The sequence below is a fragment of the Oryctolagus cuniculus genome, chromosome 4 (assembly GCF_964237555.1).
Source record: "Oryctolagus cuniculus chromosome 4, mOryCun1.1, whole genome shotgun sequence".
In the NCBI taxonomy this organism is placed as follows: Eukaryota; Metazoa; Chordata; class Mammalia; order Lagomorpha; family Leporidae; genus Oryctolagus; species Oryctolagus cuniculus.
In genome coordinates, this window is record NC_091435.1 from 72,620,203 (window position 1) to 72,635,093 (window position 14,891).

The window sequence follows — 14,891 nt, forward strand, 5'->3', positions numbered from 1 at the left end:
TGGCTATTGCAGGCATTTGAGGAGTAAACCAGTAAACCACATGGAAGCGTGTCCTCTCTCTGTCTCTCATTCTCTTTCACTCTGCCTTTTTAATAAACAAATGCATGAATTGATAAAAAAAAATGACATTTGACAAAATTCAAAACTTTTTCATGATACAACATTGAAAATAGGTAAAGAAGTAAACTACATCAACATTAAAAGTCACCTGTGAAAAATACATAGGAGGCATCATAATCAGTGTGAGAGACTGAAAATTTTTCCTTTAAGATAAGGAATATGGCACAGATACCTATTTTCATCACTGTCATTCAGTGTAATGCTGTAGGTTCTAGTCAGAACAAATAGGAAGAGAAAGAAATTAAACTCACCCAAGCTGGAATGTAAGAACTGAAATTATCTCTATTCGCACATGATATAATTTTATATGAAGAAAACCCTAAAGATTCTACAAACAATCCTTAGAATAAACACATTAAGCACACTAGCTGGATATCAACTCAACACACAAAAATAATTTGTGTTTCTATGTACAATGAACAATCTTCAAAGGAAATTAAATTTTATGTTTTTTGTATTTTCACACAATAGAACGTTGTAAAACACATTGCATAGTTAGTAGCTGTTAGGGTTCTATGTTGATTAGAATGTTATGTACCCTTCATTCTGATAATACTAGGAGCATGTAACAGGCATATAATGCAGCAATTTTACTGGGTTCAAATATAGTACATGGTCTCTAACTTTTATTCAAGTACCAAAAAAGTATTTTTTTATATCTTGCACTGTAAGTAGCTCTGTCCTTTAGAGTGTTTGCTGACCTAATGATTAATTAATATCAAACGACTCTAACTACCTCATAAAGGTCAACTACTTAACATCAAAAGACTCTCCTGGGTCCCCTTGATGGCCCAGGACAGAGAAAAGGGGCGGACAGTTAATAGAAATCCTTACCAGCACCTTCTCCAGCTTCTCCAACACCTGCGATGTCAGGAACCAGGTTAATGCATCAGAGTCACTGAGCAACTTTGGAACAAATTCTGATTCCAGGATCCCATCCCCCAGAGTTGCTGATGCAACAGATGTGAGGTGTGTTCTAGATAAGCTCATTTTTCATAAAATTCTTGAAGTATGCTGACACAGAATGTCTAAGAAAATTACACTTTTAAAGAAAAAACTGATTCCAGTCTGAACTCATCCAAAAGGAAAGACAGAATATTACCTATTTGCTTCCGGCCCTACACAAATTTAGGTTAGTCCTACAAAGAAATGACTTTGGTTTTGCTGGTTTTTGCTTGCTTCATCAACATTTTGATGAAGATTCTCAACTTGCTGAGGGATTTTGTGGAAAACAGTTCTTATTGATAGTCACTTTTTATTCTCCTTCAGATATAGTCAACAGGAAGTGGCGAAGGTTGAAGACTGTGCAAGACTAATAGGCAGTTAGGTCTTAATGAGCAAAGGGGAAATCTCTTTAAGACTGCAAAACATTTCCCCTTAAAAGCTATCTTTAGCAAGATGAAAGTGCCAAATCCCACTTCATGCTTCTCCCCAAAAGCTGCCTTTAGCAAGACAAAAGTGCCCACCCCACTCTTTAGGAGCTTCCCACTTTATCTTGAGAATAGCCAAGAAGTAGTGAGTCTACCCTTCTGAGATTTTAGTTTACCTTGAAAACAGAAAGAAGTCATCAATCCCACCCTTCTGATGGCTTTCTGTTTGCTTGATCACCAGCTAGCTCCACAGGACAAATGGCATTACCAATCCAGCCTTTTGTCTCCACTCTCTGATTGATTATTAGTTGCTTTTCTATATTTTTTTCCCCCAAAATCATGCTTAAAAGATTTTACCTACACAGTTTCTTGGGTCTGCCTCTCTTGGAGCTGCCCTCCTGGCTGCTACAGCAAGAGATTTCTGATTTAGATAAATCTTGCTTTGCTCACTGCTTTGTGCATGTGTTAGTTTTTCTTTCACATCAGGCAAAGAACTGCGGTCCCTTTCTTTGCTGCTGTTCTACCCATAACAGGATGACTGTGGGTCAGGAAACTGAGAAGCTGAGTTTGACGTTCCTGTTTCATGGATGAATTGCAGAAGGGTTCACATCACAAGGTCTCCATGGAACTGCAGAACAGTCCCATAAATAACCTTTTCCTTGCTCAAGATAGCTACCAAGTATCCCTATGGCCTCAAAGCCACAGAAAGTGCTTCCTATAAGTAATCAATCCTCAAGTCTCTTCATCCTTCCCAGTTGGTTCCCCCCACTCTAAGTATAGATACTACATGTCTCCATATATAATCTTGACAGTGTGCAAAATTCATGATAATATGAAGAATAGAAAGCAAACAGGAAAACTAGAGGCATGCTTCCCTTTTATTCCAACTCAAGTAGCTCATATTTGTACTGAAGGGTCTGTTTGCGGCTGCAGCTGAGAGATGGGTCTAAGGGGAGAGTTAATAGATTTCATCTGGGTTCCTCCTGCGGTGTGAACTGTCACTCTCCTCTGGTTCTAAACCTCAGAACAATGCTGAGGGAAGCTGACAAGGCTCTTTTGAAGATTTCATTGGGGTGAAGCTTCTGCAGTGAAATCCTAAATTGGTAGTTCTGCCAACACAAGTTATAAATATGCAAATTGAATCACTGGGTGTAACTAGCCCAACCATTTACAGTAGAGATTATCAAGCTGGTACACCTCCTGCTGTGATAACTTCAGCAGAGCCTTTGCTTAAAGTCCTGTCATCCATTTCTGACTAGATGAGAGAAGGATGCTCTTAGGGTTCCTCTTGCAGATCCAGAGTTGATATTTTGTAGTCTGGGGTGCCTCTCCTAGGTGGAGAGGAAAGGTGAGAACGGCAGACAAGAAACTTTAGAAATAGTTTTACTGGTAGACTTTTGAGAACTTCTTCATCTGTGGAGAGCAGCTGAAGTAAAACTCGAGCTTAGATTCTGCTGTCTGCCTAAAGACCACAAGGAACTTGGTAGAACTACACATTCACGTGATCTCCAACTGCAGATTTTGTTTCAGTAAATCTGGAGTCAAGTCCAAGTCTATTAGGTGCAGCATGTTCTCCAGTGATGACAACCTGTACCCCTGTTTGAGGACCACGGTAACACCCAAAGCCTTAAGGGACAGTGTTCATCAAGGACACACATCAAAATCTGAAAATGACTAGCAGCATTCAATGACCATCACAGCCACTAATAAGTTGTGAAAGATCAGGAATCATAAAGATTTTAAACATGTTTGAAAATTGCTTGACACTAATGAAGAAGTGGGGTCTACATCCCTTCCTCTTGAACTGACCAAACTTAGGAAATGGATGATTAATAGCCACAGATGAAGTGACATTGTATGATTTCCAAGGCTAGTTAACACAAGACAATAGAGCTTCGGTCTGATTTCCTTACAACACCTGCCTTCAGGGCTTTGAGCCTCCAAGTGAAAAGTCTGAAATTGTCATGCTTCATATGAAAAGATCACTCTAAGTGCTATGGCTTATGACCCCAGCAAGATCCCATCCAACAGCCAGCAATAAACGCCACATGTAAAAAGTCAAAATTCTTTCCAAATATCACTAGTTCCTAACCACCAAGTCACTCAAGTTATTCATCCCCAGCCATAAGTCTTCCTAGTTGAATTCCCAGATACTGTGGAACAGAAACGAGCTGTTCTCACAGGACGCTGTCCAAACTCCTGATCCACTCAATAGACAGCATAATAATATGGTTACTCATGGCTCCAGTTTGCACAATACATGTAGCATAGCTAGAAAGCTGCAAGACACTGGGACAAGGCAAAGATTATAGACTCTGATAGTCCTGCCATTGTCATTGTCACTCAGTTGTCCCTGCCATTATATGTGAGAAATCTGGCCGTCATGCTCTCTGAAGACCAGCTGTCTCATATGTACAAAGGAGAATAAAGTGTATCTCAGGGTTGTGGAAAAGATTAAAAGAGATAATATGTAAGGATGTGCCAGGCACTATGCCACTGACAGTGAGAATTTAATAATTATTGCTATTTTCTCTGATGTTGTCATTACCACTGTTCTAACTAAATATCAAAGATCTCTAGATACCTCAGTAGAGATCAAAGTTATTACAACTTGTGATGGAAGAAAATCAATAGAATCAAAATTGTGTTAAACAAATCTCATGATAGAAAAGAGGACTCCAGAATCTGCTCTTCCCAACATATTCTTTACACGGGTGACACATTTGATTGAAATGCTCATTTCAGATCAGTGTGCCCAACATTTGCTGCTGTACTCATTTTGAAATATTAAAAATAATCTCTGCATGCTCATTTGATAGTAGCAGTCATTTTAGAAACAACACATTTTATTTCTAACAACAGTGTTCTCATTTGGATATTGGTTATTCTCTAAAGGTTCATGTGTTGGAAGTTTGATTCATGGCATGACAATGTTAACAGGTAGTGGAACCTTTAAAGTGGGGGGAGGGCAGTGTCTATTAATTAGGTCAGAAGGGATTAACACTAGTTTCCTGAGGGTGAATTAATTCTCAAGAGAGCCAGGTGCTACAGAAAGAGCAAGTCTGGCCCCTGAATCCCTCTGGCTTCCTCTCTGGTTATGTGATTCCTTTTGCTTGCCCTCCTGTCATCCACCAAGAGGCCCCCAGCAAAGGCTGAACAGCAAAGGTAGCCTGATATTGGAATTTGAGCCTCCAAACCTGTGAGCAAAAAAAAGCCTCTCTTGTTTATAAAGTTCCTAGCCTCAGGTACTTTGTTACAGGAACAGAAAACAGAATAAGACAGGAAATTAATAAAAAGGACTGAGTAGCTGCGATAGCAATACTAAAAATGTGGAAGAAGCTTGGAAAATGGCAAACAGGCAGAGGTTGGAAGAGCTTGGAGGGACAGGCTAGACCAAGCCTAGAATGCGGAAACTGGAGACTTTGGTGGTATTGATGAAGGCTTAGACTACAAGGGGAATAGGAGCTGGTCTCAGATACCATTGCAAAGAACTCAGCTGAACTGTGTTCATGTCCTATAGCTTTATTGGTAGGCTGAATTTATGAATGATGTAAATCTGGCAAAAGAAGTTCCTAAATAGCAAAGCATTCAGGCTGCTGCTTGGTTACATTTAACTGCATATAGTAGGATTTGGGAGCAATGGCATGACATAAATGCAGAATGTATAATTAAAAGGGAAGCAGAGCAGAAAGATTTGGAAAATTTGCAGCCTGGTCAGGGAATGAGTGAAGAGAAAGTGTGTGGAGAAAAAGAATATACCAACAACTACTTCCTAAATAGATCAGCCAGGATAAGTGGGAGAGCTAACTATCAAAGCATTAGGAAAAGACCCCTAGGCAATCTCAGAAATCCCAGAAGGTCAGACTTGTTTCAGGGGACTCTGGGGCATTCTCCATAGGCTCGTTGCCAAAGGCCACCCTCAGGATTCTACTCTGTGCTTTCCAGGAAAACATTCTGCGGCTCCTCCAGCCATTGTTCAGCAGCCCTGGATGGGACTCATGCTGCCCCTCCAAAGGATGCCTGTACCCACATGGAAGACATGGAGGAAGTTCTTGGCTCCTGGCTTCAGAATGGGGCAGCTCTAGCCATCGAGCCATTTGGGAAATGAACCAGCAGATGGAAGTTCTCTCTCTGTCTCTCCATTTCTCCCTCTGTAACTTTACCTTTCAAATAAATAAATAAATCAAAAAAAAAAAAAAAAGAAATTCCAAAGGAATGCCTAGGAGACTAGATAGAGGTCTATTAAAGGTTAGAACTACCATAGAAATTCTTCACTAGAATGACAAGTGGAGCCATGGAAGTGGGACCACCACTCTGAGAACCACAAGAAGGTAAACCCACAAGCAGCATGGAACTCTTTATTGGGAAAGCAGCAGCCACAAGCATGCAATGCCAGTTTGTGAAAATAGCTACCTGCGCTGTGACCAGCAAAGCCAGGGGGTTGGGATCGCCTGAGGGCTTAGGTGTTCCTTGCAACCAACACTGTACACAGGATGCTGGATTTACAGCATGGAGATTTAATATGCTCCCTGCTGGATTTCAGCCTTGCTGTGGGCCAATTACTCCTTACTCATCCCTATTTCTCTGTTTTAAAATAGGAATATTTATTCTTTATCTAGCCATCACCATATCTTGGATGAAGATAGCTTGTTGATGCTTTATTTCACAGGTTTATAGCTGGAAGACGTTTGCTTTGAGACTCAGATGAGACTTTGGATGAGGAGTTTTGAATGATTTTGGAGCAAATTAAGACTTTGGGACTTCTAGAGATAGAATGATTCATTTTTACATTGTCAGTAAGACACAAGTCTTGTAGGCAAAGCATGGAATCTTATTGCTTAGATATGATTTGAATGTGCTTCCCAAAGATTCATGGGATGGAAGCTGAGTTTTCAATGGTAAGGCTGAAATGGTAGAACCTTTAAGATCTAATGGAAAATATTTAGGTCTTGGAGGGAAATGAATACAGAGTTTTGAAAGGAATACATAGTTTTATGGGATCCTGGCTGGTTCCCACGAGCATAGATTGTTATTACAAAGCAGTAGGATTGAGGCCAGCACTGTGGTGTAGCAGATAAAGCCGCCGTCTGCAGTGCTGGCATCCCATATGGGATGTGTCTGAATCCCGGCTGCTCCACTTCCCATCCAGCTCTCTGCTTTGGCCTGGGAAAGCAGTGGAAGATGGCTCAAGTCCTTGGGCCCCTGCACCCACATGGGAGACCCGGAGGAAGCTTCTGGCTCCTGCCTTCAGATTGGCCCAGTTCTGGCCATTGCGGCCAATTGGGGAGTAAACCAAAGGATGGAAGATCTCTCTCTCAATCTCTCTCTCTCTCTGCCTCTCCTCTCTCTGTGTAACTCTGACTTTTAAGTAAATAAATAAATATTTAAAAAAAAGCAGTAGGATTGGCTCCTGAATCTCTTGGGCTTTTTACCTTACCATGTGATTCTTCCCCTCACATGAGCTCCCACCATGTTGCCATCTGTCATGGTATGGTATAATCAGAAAGCCCTCAACAGAGCCGACTGTATGCTAACACCATGCTCTTGGATTTCCAAAACAGTGAACTTAACAAGCCTCTGCTGTTTATAAAGTAACCACCTCAGGCATTTTGCTTTAGCATTCAAAAATGGACTAATGCTTCCAACTTTATATACACATAAAACATAGCAGTATATATCTGTCTCACAGCCCATACCCTGTGCAAACAAAGATCAAAAGCTTTATTAGAATAAGTATTTAAACTGCTCAGTAACGATCAGCACAGAGAAACTCTTACTAGAAGTCAGTGTCCCCTTCCTACTTCCCGTGTCTATATTCTCTAAAAGTGATACCACGCAACTATACCCAATCAGGCACATTCTTTATAATTTTCAACTTAGCAGAAAGAAAATATTTTTGATAAGCTCTATGTGCATCATGATCAGTCCTCTTGTAGGAGTTGATGTGATTACTCGTGTGGCATATGAAAGAGAGAGAAGCTAAATGATCCTTTTAGGGATCCAGATGGCCTCCAAGTAACTAAAATAATAACATGTAAACACTTTCAACACTGATTTTTGTTTTAAAAGCTCTAAGGCATGGGTAGGTGAAAAATGTATTATGTAAGTCTTTCCTACTGAACTATGGTCCTTTTACTTTTTACTTGTTGAATTCTTTATTTAGTGAAGGACAAAGCCTTCGATTATAATATAAATTAAAAATATGTTATCTTGGGGCTGGCGTTGTGATGTAGCTGGTAAAGCAGCCATCTGCAATGCCAGCATCACACAGGTTTGTCCCCCAGCCACTTCACTTCCAATGCATTTCCCAGATAAAGACCTGGGAAATGTAGCAGAAGATGGTCCAACTGTTTGTGTCTTCGCCTCCCTTGTGAGAGACCCGGATGAAGCTCCTGGCTCCTGGCTTCAGCTGTTGTGGACATCTGGGAAGTGAACGAGCAGATGGAAGATCTCTTTCTCTCCCCACCTCTCCCTGTAACTCTTTCTAAATAAATAAATAAATCTTTAAAAAGTTATCTCAAAAATAATAAAATATTAATTTAAAATTATGTAGCCATTAACAAACTCTCAATAGCTTCATTAAGAAACTGATTCAAATTAACTCTGATATGCAAAGTGGAAAGAAATAGAACAGTCTGGTTAATGAAAAAGAAAATATTTTTAAAAATTGCTTTTGCTTGTTGGAGTAGTTTCAGTTCAGATCCTATTAAATCTTTTCACAAATGACCTGGATGAAGGGTTATTTTCATTATTTTAATGCTTTCCAGGATAAGAAACCATGGAAATAGGTCATTAATGGACCTTGCAAGTGATAAGTAAACATGCATGGCAGGCAACACTTAGGCTCTTTAGATGTCACATAAATGGTCCCAAAGAGGGCGGTTAGATAAGATGAAAATAACAAAATGAGATTCAAGTTAGAAAAATGAAAACCAATACATCTTGGGCAAAATAATTCAGTGGACAGGAGAGACTTGGAGAGTGGTAACGCTGAAAGGATACCTGAGGCTAATAATGGAAGGCAAATTAGATCTCAGTTCACAATGTAATATGGCTGCTAGAGGAGCAAATGCTATTTTGAAGGCAGTACAGTCATCTATTCTACCGGGACAGGGCAGAAATACAGAGGAATGACTCCCACCTTCCTTAAATCTGCTCAGGCTGAAGAACAGCAGGAGCCCCCTCGGCACTCAAAATGTGTTGAGAAATTGGTCTGAGTCCAGAGGATAGCCCCGAGAAGACGTAGGAGATGAAACAATGCATTTATTGGGAAAGATTAGAGGAGTTAAATATGCATTGGCTGGATAAGTAATAATAAAGAGGGCTAGGGTAGTACTAAGTCAACATTTGAAAGGTGTAATCTTCCTCAGAGGGAAAGGTTTTATAAATGTATAACACTAGCAACAATATTAAAACTTAAAGCAGGGATAGGGTGGATTTAATATGTGGTTAGGGCTCTAGAGAACTTCCTGACGTTAGCCATACTAACGAGAGTTCTTTATCGGTCATATTGTCATTGGAGAGCAGTGGAAAGATCCTCTTCCCAATCTCAGGACAGAGGAATTTGAGCACTTAGGAGTTGCTACCAGGAACAATTAAATTTTGCATACTGAGGTTTCATTGCCCTTCTTAACACTGGTCTCTGTCACCCACTCTTCAGTCAGAATTTACTTCCCCTTCCCTGCTTCCAGACTATGTATTAAATATGCCCTTTGACTATCTATCTAGTAATTTTCTCCTTCTCTGTAAGTCCATAGAGAAAAGAAAATGGAGGATTTAGAACAATTTAACTTATGGTGCTAATATATGGGATAACACTTCAATATGTTTCTCAGATGCATACATAAGGAATGACATCTTTTTCTCCTCAAAGAGGTCTCTGATCAGCAGATGAGAAATATGTTTCGATATAGATCGTTGCTGTGTCCTTCAAGTCACATTCCCTGAGCTTTTAGGTAGAAAATGCCATATCTGGGAGTCCCCCTGCACCATTTAGAGCTGCCACAATGGCTGCAGCACAGTCTTATAGACTGAATGGGCTCAATGTAATAGATGTGTTGGGTTTTGCATAAAAACCTCAAACATCAAGATTATGTGACATGTTTTATGACATAGGAAGCAGTACAGGTATGATGTTCATGCAGCTACAATGAACTAGGATATGCTCTATTGAAATCATGGATGCAAGAGAAATATAACCTAGCTCCTTTACAGCCATAACATTCTACAGCTCTATACTTCAGTGACCACAGGATCATTTTCATGATTCAAGACTCAATACTGATGGATTCTTTCCAAAGTGAAAATGTGAGAAAGAAAGTGAAAGAAAGCTGAAAAGTTGCCCAATTATGTGTTAAGTATTGACAATACCAGAGAGAGAAAATTTGGGAACAAAGCAAATGATGAAGTATGAAGGGTTAGCCAACAAAAGTAGAGAAATCTGAGAGAAACAATGCATTGGCCATCTATCACTGATCCCTGGAGTGAAAGGGAAGACAATGTGAGATTCCTGCACTTCCTTGTGATGTATTGGAGAAGACAGGATATCTTGCTTAGGGGAAACTTAAAAGAGCCAGACATCTGCTGCAGAGCAAACACAGTGAAACATGGGTCACGAAAGAGCTCCTAAGTTACAGAAAGGACAGGTTTGTGACCCTGAAAGTAGCAATGCAAATGGAGCAAAAATCCATCCTGGATCTGTCACTGACTGGCCTGAAGGGATTGATGGGCACTGTGAAAGCAAGATAATAACCACCCAGTTCCACTTGTTATCTATATTCTAAAAGTAAAGAAAATAACTGCTTAGATTTCAGGTAATTTCCTAATACAAGTGCTTTAATGGAAACAAGATAGTCACCTGGGGCAGCCAGTTTGAGCCAAACGTGGTCAGTAAAATGTATCACACTGTGCATAAAAAAGCCTGCACTGCTGGTCACAGGCAGTCTTTCTGATAGATTCAGGTCACTTGGGGTTTCCTGATAGCATGGCTCTCTGTGTTGGTTATTAGTGGCCAGGCATAAGAACTATTCTAGCCATGTCTCATAAATTTCTTCAGCTTCAAAGAAGCCTGGTGTGGGTCAACCCAACATAAGCTAACAGAATGCAGGTCACTCTGAACTGTGCAGATACACAGAATGATCCAACCTGCACACTCTGGATTCATTTCAACCACATACAAGTAAGGATTCTTCAGTCACCTGTATTTCTTCAAATGACCCTCGGAGTTTGTAGCCTTCAAATTATATTGTCACTCGGTAGACACAATGAGAGTATAAGGTTATTCTTCACGAGTGAGAAGGAAGCTAGATGATAGGTGAAAAATCTCCTTCCACAAGTTTAAGGTTATAGTCATAGAAAATGCACTTTTCAAGAAACACAATGATTTGAACTATATAGGTTCATCAGGTAGGTACCAGAAGCAAGCAAACAGAAGAACTGGCTGCTCTGCTTGCATGTGAGTAATGACAAACCTGTTCCTCACTCAATGCCTATTAGGTCTGCAATAAGGATGGGTTAAAGCTTTAAGTCACAAGTGCCCTCAACTCCTGCTTTAAAAATCCCACTTCAACTGTGATTACACAGATCCAGACAAAACATGTATAAAGATCTGATTGAAAGGCAGAAACAATAAAGGGTAAAGCAAATAATCCAGAATCGCCCCCATCATTTTTGCTTCATATAGGTCCAAATGCAATGTGGAATAACTGATTGATAACAGAATAGAGCATTGTTATTACAATTAACTTAAGCAGACTTGCAAAGAGATTTCAGAGATTGTTTAACAAGGAAGATTTTGTTGTACACATAATCCTACTTTAACCAAAGCATATTTACTAGAGAAATCCCCTGCCTCCAGCCTCTTCTACTCCACCTCTTCTGTCACATCTGAAAAGCACCTGATGCCAGCCCATGAAGAACCTACTTCAAATGACCCCAATCCTGATTCTCACGCAAGCTGTACAACAACCATTTATCTGGCCACAAAATGTGGTAGGGGCTTCCTATGCATATTTAATCAATACACTGTCCTAAGAGGTTAAGTGTCAGTACCTTTGTGCTGAAGAAGAGGACACTGGATGGATAAATACTTACACTGTCAGTCTAGCAGCACTCAAATGTCTGGCTAACTCCAAAAAAAAAAAAAAAAAGCTATGAAAAAGCAATAACCCTGTTTCCTTGAATTCATTTGGACTCCACTCTTTGATTTTTATATCCTCTACAGCAGCCATGCATTTATTTCTGGCAGACTATGAGCAAAGACTGTGATGCCTGTGTATGTATATCTATGTATGTCCATGTGTATGCGTGTATATGTATGTATATATATGTATATATATGGGTGTATCTACTACAAATTTTGTTTAACAAATATGTATTGAACATAAAATTCTGCACTAACTCCTCTGTATAAAGCAATAAGCATCTGCTCTCATGGGAATTACTGTCTATCTGCCTGCTCTAGTCCATGAGGCAAGTTCCCTGTAAACCACATAGCAGCCAATGTATTAAAAATGGAAGAGGTTTTATTCTTAGTTATTTATAAAGGGAAGTGTGTGGCTATGTAAGGAATCAAATTTTCGTGAGTTATGAACCTGTTCATTCTATTGTCATTATCATTACTACTGCAGATATAAAACAATTTCAACGTCCTAAAAATAGAGAAATTAGAATTCTCTAGGACTATCACCCCCACATGAGCAGGGGTCACCAGGGTGAATTCTCTTCTATAAATGAACACAGAAATAACCACTTTGCATGCATGATAATCTTTGAAATTGGACGTCTCCAGAGAATTCTAGAACTGAAAACTGGATTAATAGTTTGTTACTTTCAATAATAAAAAGGCTCACAATGTCACTAATTTCCATATTTTTACTTTTTAGACTTTTTCCTCTGTTTCCAAATACTGTAATGATATTTGTTAAAATTTCATGGTATGTTTTGTTTTGCTTCTTTTGGTTTGTTTGTATTTTACTGATCTAAACAAGAAAAAAATGTTTTGTCAATATCTATCCCAGAAATTCTAGCAAGTATTCCCTAAAAGTAGGCATGGATGTCAGCTGCAGGTTCAACCTAGAGAAGCTTAGGCATATACGTGAGAGAAAAAACACAAACAAAAATCTAAAGAAGTGGGAAAGAGAATTAGGGATAGTAATAGCTGCTAAATAGTTCCCACTAACGTGTTCCTTTATTATTAAGCTATAGTGAGTGAATAAACAATTAGAATGTGCCAAGTACACAATTTAAATCCAAAGGAAAAATAAAATTTGAGATGAGATGATGAAACAAAATCCAGGTAACATTATATTAATAATTAAAAATGTAATGCATATTCGTGAAATTGGCATTTTGGGACTTGATCATCATTTATAGCCCTTGTCTATACTCCTGTGGAACAGTGGTCTTTTTATTTTCTACTTGTTGAATTATTTATTTAGTGGAGAAGCAAGCCTGTGATTATAAAATAAATTGAATATATGTTATTGCAAAAATTAAATGAAAAAAGAAAGGAAAGAGGAGGGAAGAAAGGAATTAGCATTATGTTCTTATAATTCTATCTACAAAATACAGGAAATTTATTCTTTTTATATAAATACAAAATGTTCTTGGTATAAATTATTGAAATTAACACGTATCCTAAAAGAGTTAGGCTCTGGAATCTCAACCACGACTTTCAAAAAAGAAAGCTATTTTTTAACTGCAAATAACTATCTCCACAGATAAGAATTTCAAGAAGATGGGGGCTACTTTGCATTTGGATGCTTCTATTAATGAGATTTTAAATTTTTATGTACGTATATATACCCAAAGTTGTGGGTTTTCATCCCCGTATAATCCAAACACATGATTTATTTTCCAAGGATCAATTTTATTCTATTAAAGTTCTACTAACTACTTATATCTTAACTGAGCAGCTATGGAACTTTAGAATAAATTCTTTTTATTTTATCATTAATTATCCCTAAGAAGCACAGCTTGTTGGGGTTAAAATAGTCTTCACAGATCATTGTCAAACATCATCATTTTGCAAATGAAAATACTGAGAAGCGGAAGGTCTGTGTGTGTTGCCACGTGCCACACAGGTATTAGAGGAGGCCCAGGAATCGGTCCACTCTACAAATATCCACTAAGGTTCTGTGTTGTGTCAGTTTGGGTTGTACACATATCTTAGACCAGTAGTCTTCTGACATCCCTGGGTGCTATCTTCTCTCTCTCAACACCTTAAATCCATGCATTCATTTACTCAACAAAGTTTGTTTAAACCATGTAAATTATCCCTTCACCCTAGAATCAGTTTCTAGACATGGAAAAAAAAGTAATAAACTTGATTTGGTTATGTATGGTTTTGAATAATTTCAAGCAATACAGTTCTTGTATGGCAGAACAGTAACATAGAAAACTAACTTCCCATAAAGGAAGGGAAAACCAGAGTATTGCCTGAAGAGTAGAAACTGTACTTTGAACACTAAAATGCTCATAATTTTGTATTTTATAAGAAAACCAACTCATAATATTAACAATCCTTCCTCTGATTCACTCTTCATGAAAAGATTTCTGATGATCAGGATCAATCTCTTGCCCTACACAGAATTTTCAGAGTTGGTAGGTCAGGCATATGATTGTTTCAGAAAACAAATACTGTCCCTTTTTAGACCTATAAGTAAACTGACGTAGGTCTTATTTAACATTATGTGGTAGTAACTTAATATGTGTATAGAAAACTGACACCATGATTGAAGGATTTGACCATTAACTTCAGTCTCTCCCTCTTCTTCCTCTACCCCATCCCCTTTCTACCCCTTCACTTTTGCGGATTCAGATATACTTATTTTAAAGGATGCCCAGAGTTTATATTTTAGAAATATCCCATAAATGGATTTTAAGAGGCAGAAGTTGTTGTGAAGGAGAAAATAAGAAAAAGACGAGCACAGGAAAACAAACAAACAAACAAAAAAACACAAGAGGACAAGATCTTTGTTCCATGAATTGCCGGCACTAAAACCCAAGAGACCCATAACAACGGCAGGCCATCTTTTTCTCTTGTTTATAATCTTAGAAACCAACAGTAGAAAGAGTATATTTCAGGATTGAAGGAATATGATGGTGCAGAAAACTACCAAATGAGAACACAAATGAGGGACGAAGAAAGACAAATGGAAAATACACTACCTATCACTTCGTCAATAATTTTTTAAAATATTTATTTATTTGAGAGACAAAGTTACAGACAAGAAAGAGGAAGAGACACAGACAGAGGTCTTTCATCAGCTGAATGGTCACAATGGCTGCAGTTGAGCCAATCTGAAGCCAGGACCAAAACTTCATCTGGGTCTCCCACATGGATAGAGGGGTCCAAGCACTTGGGCCATTCTCCAGTGACCTCCCTGGCCATTAGCAGAG

At 38.8% G+C, this 14,891-nt stretch overlaps 1 protein-coding gene across 2 annotated transcripts in view; it reads right to left on the reverse strand.

Moving 5' to 3' along the window:
• The window catches only part of LSAMP (limbic system associated membrane protein), a 666,984-nt gene that overhangs the window by 558,743 nt on the left and 93,350 nt on the right, over window positions 1–14,891 (reverse strand). The window lies entirely within an intron of this gene.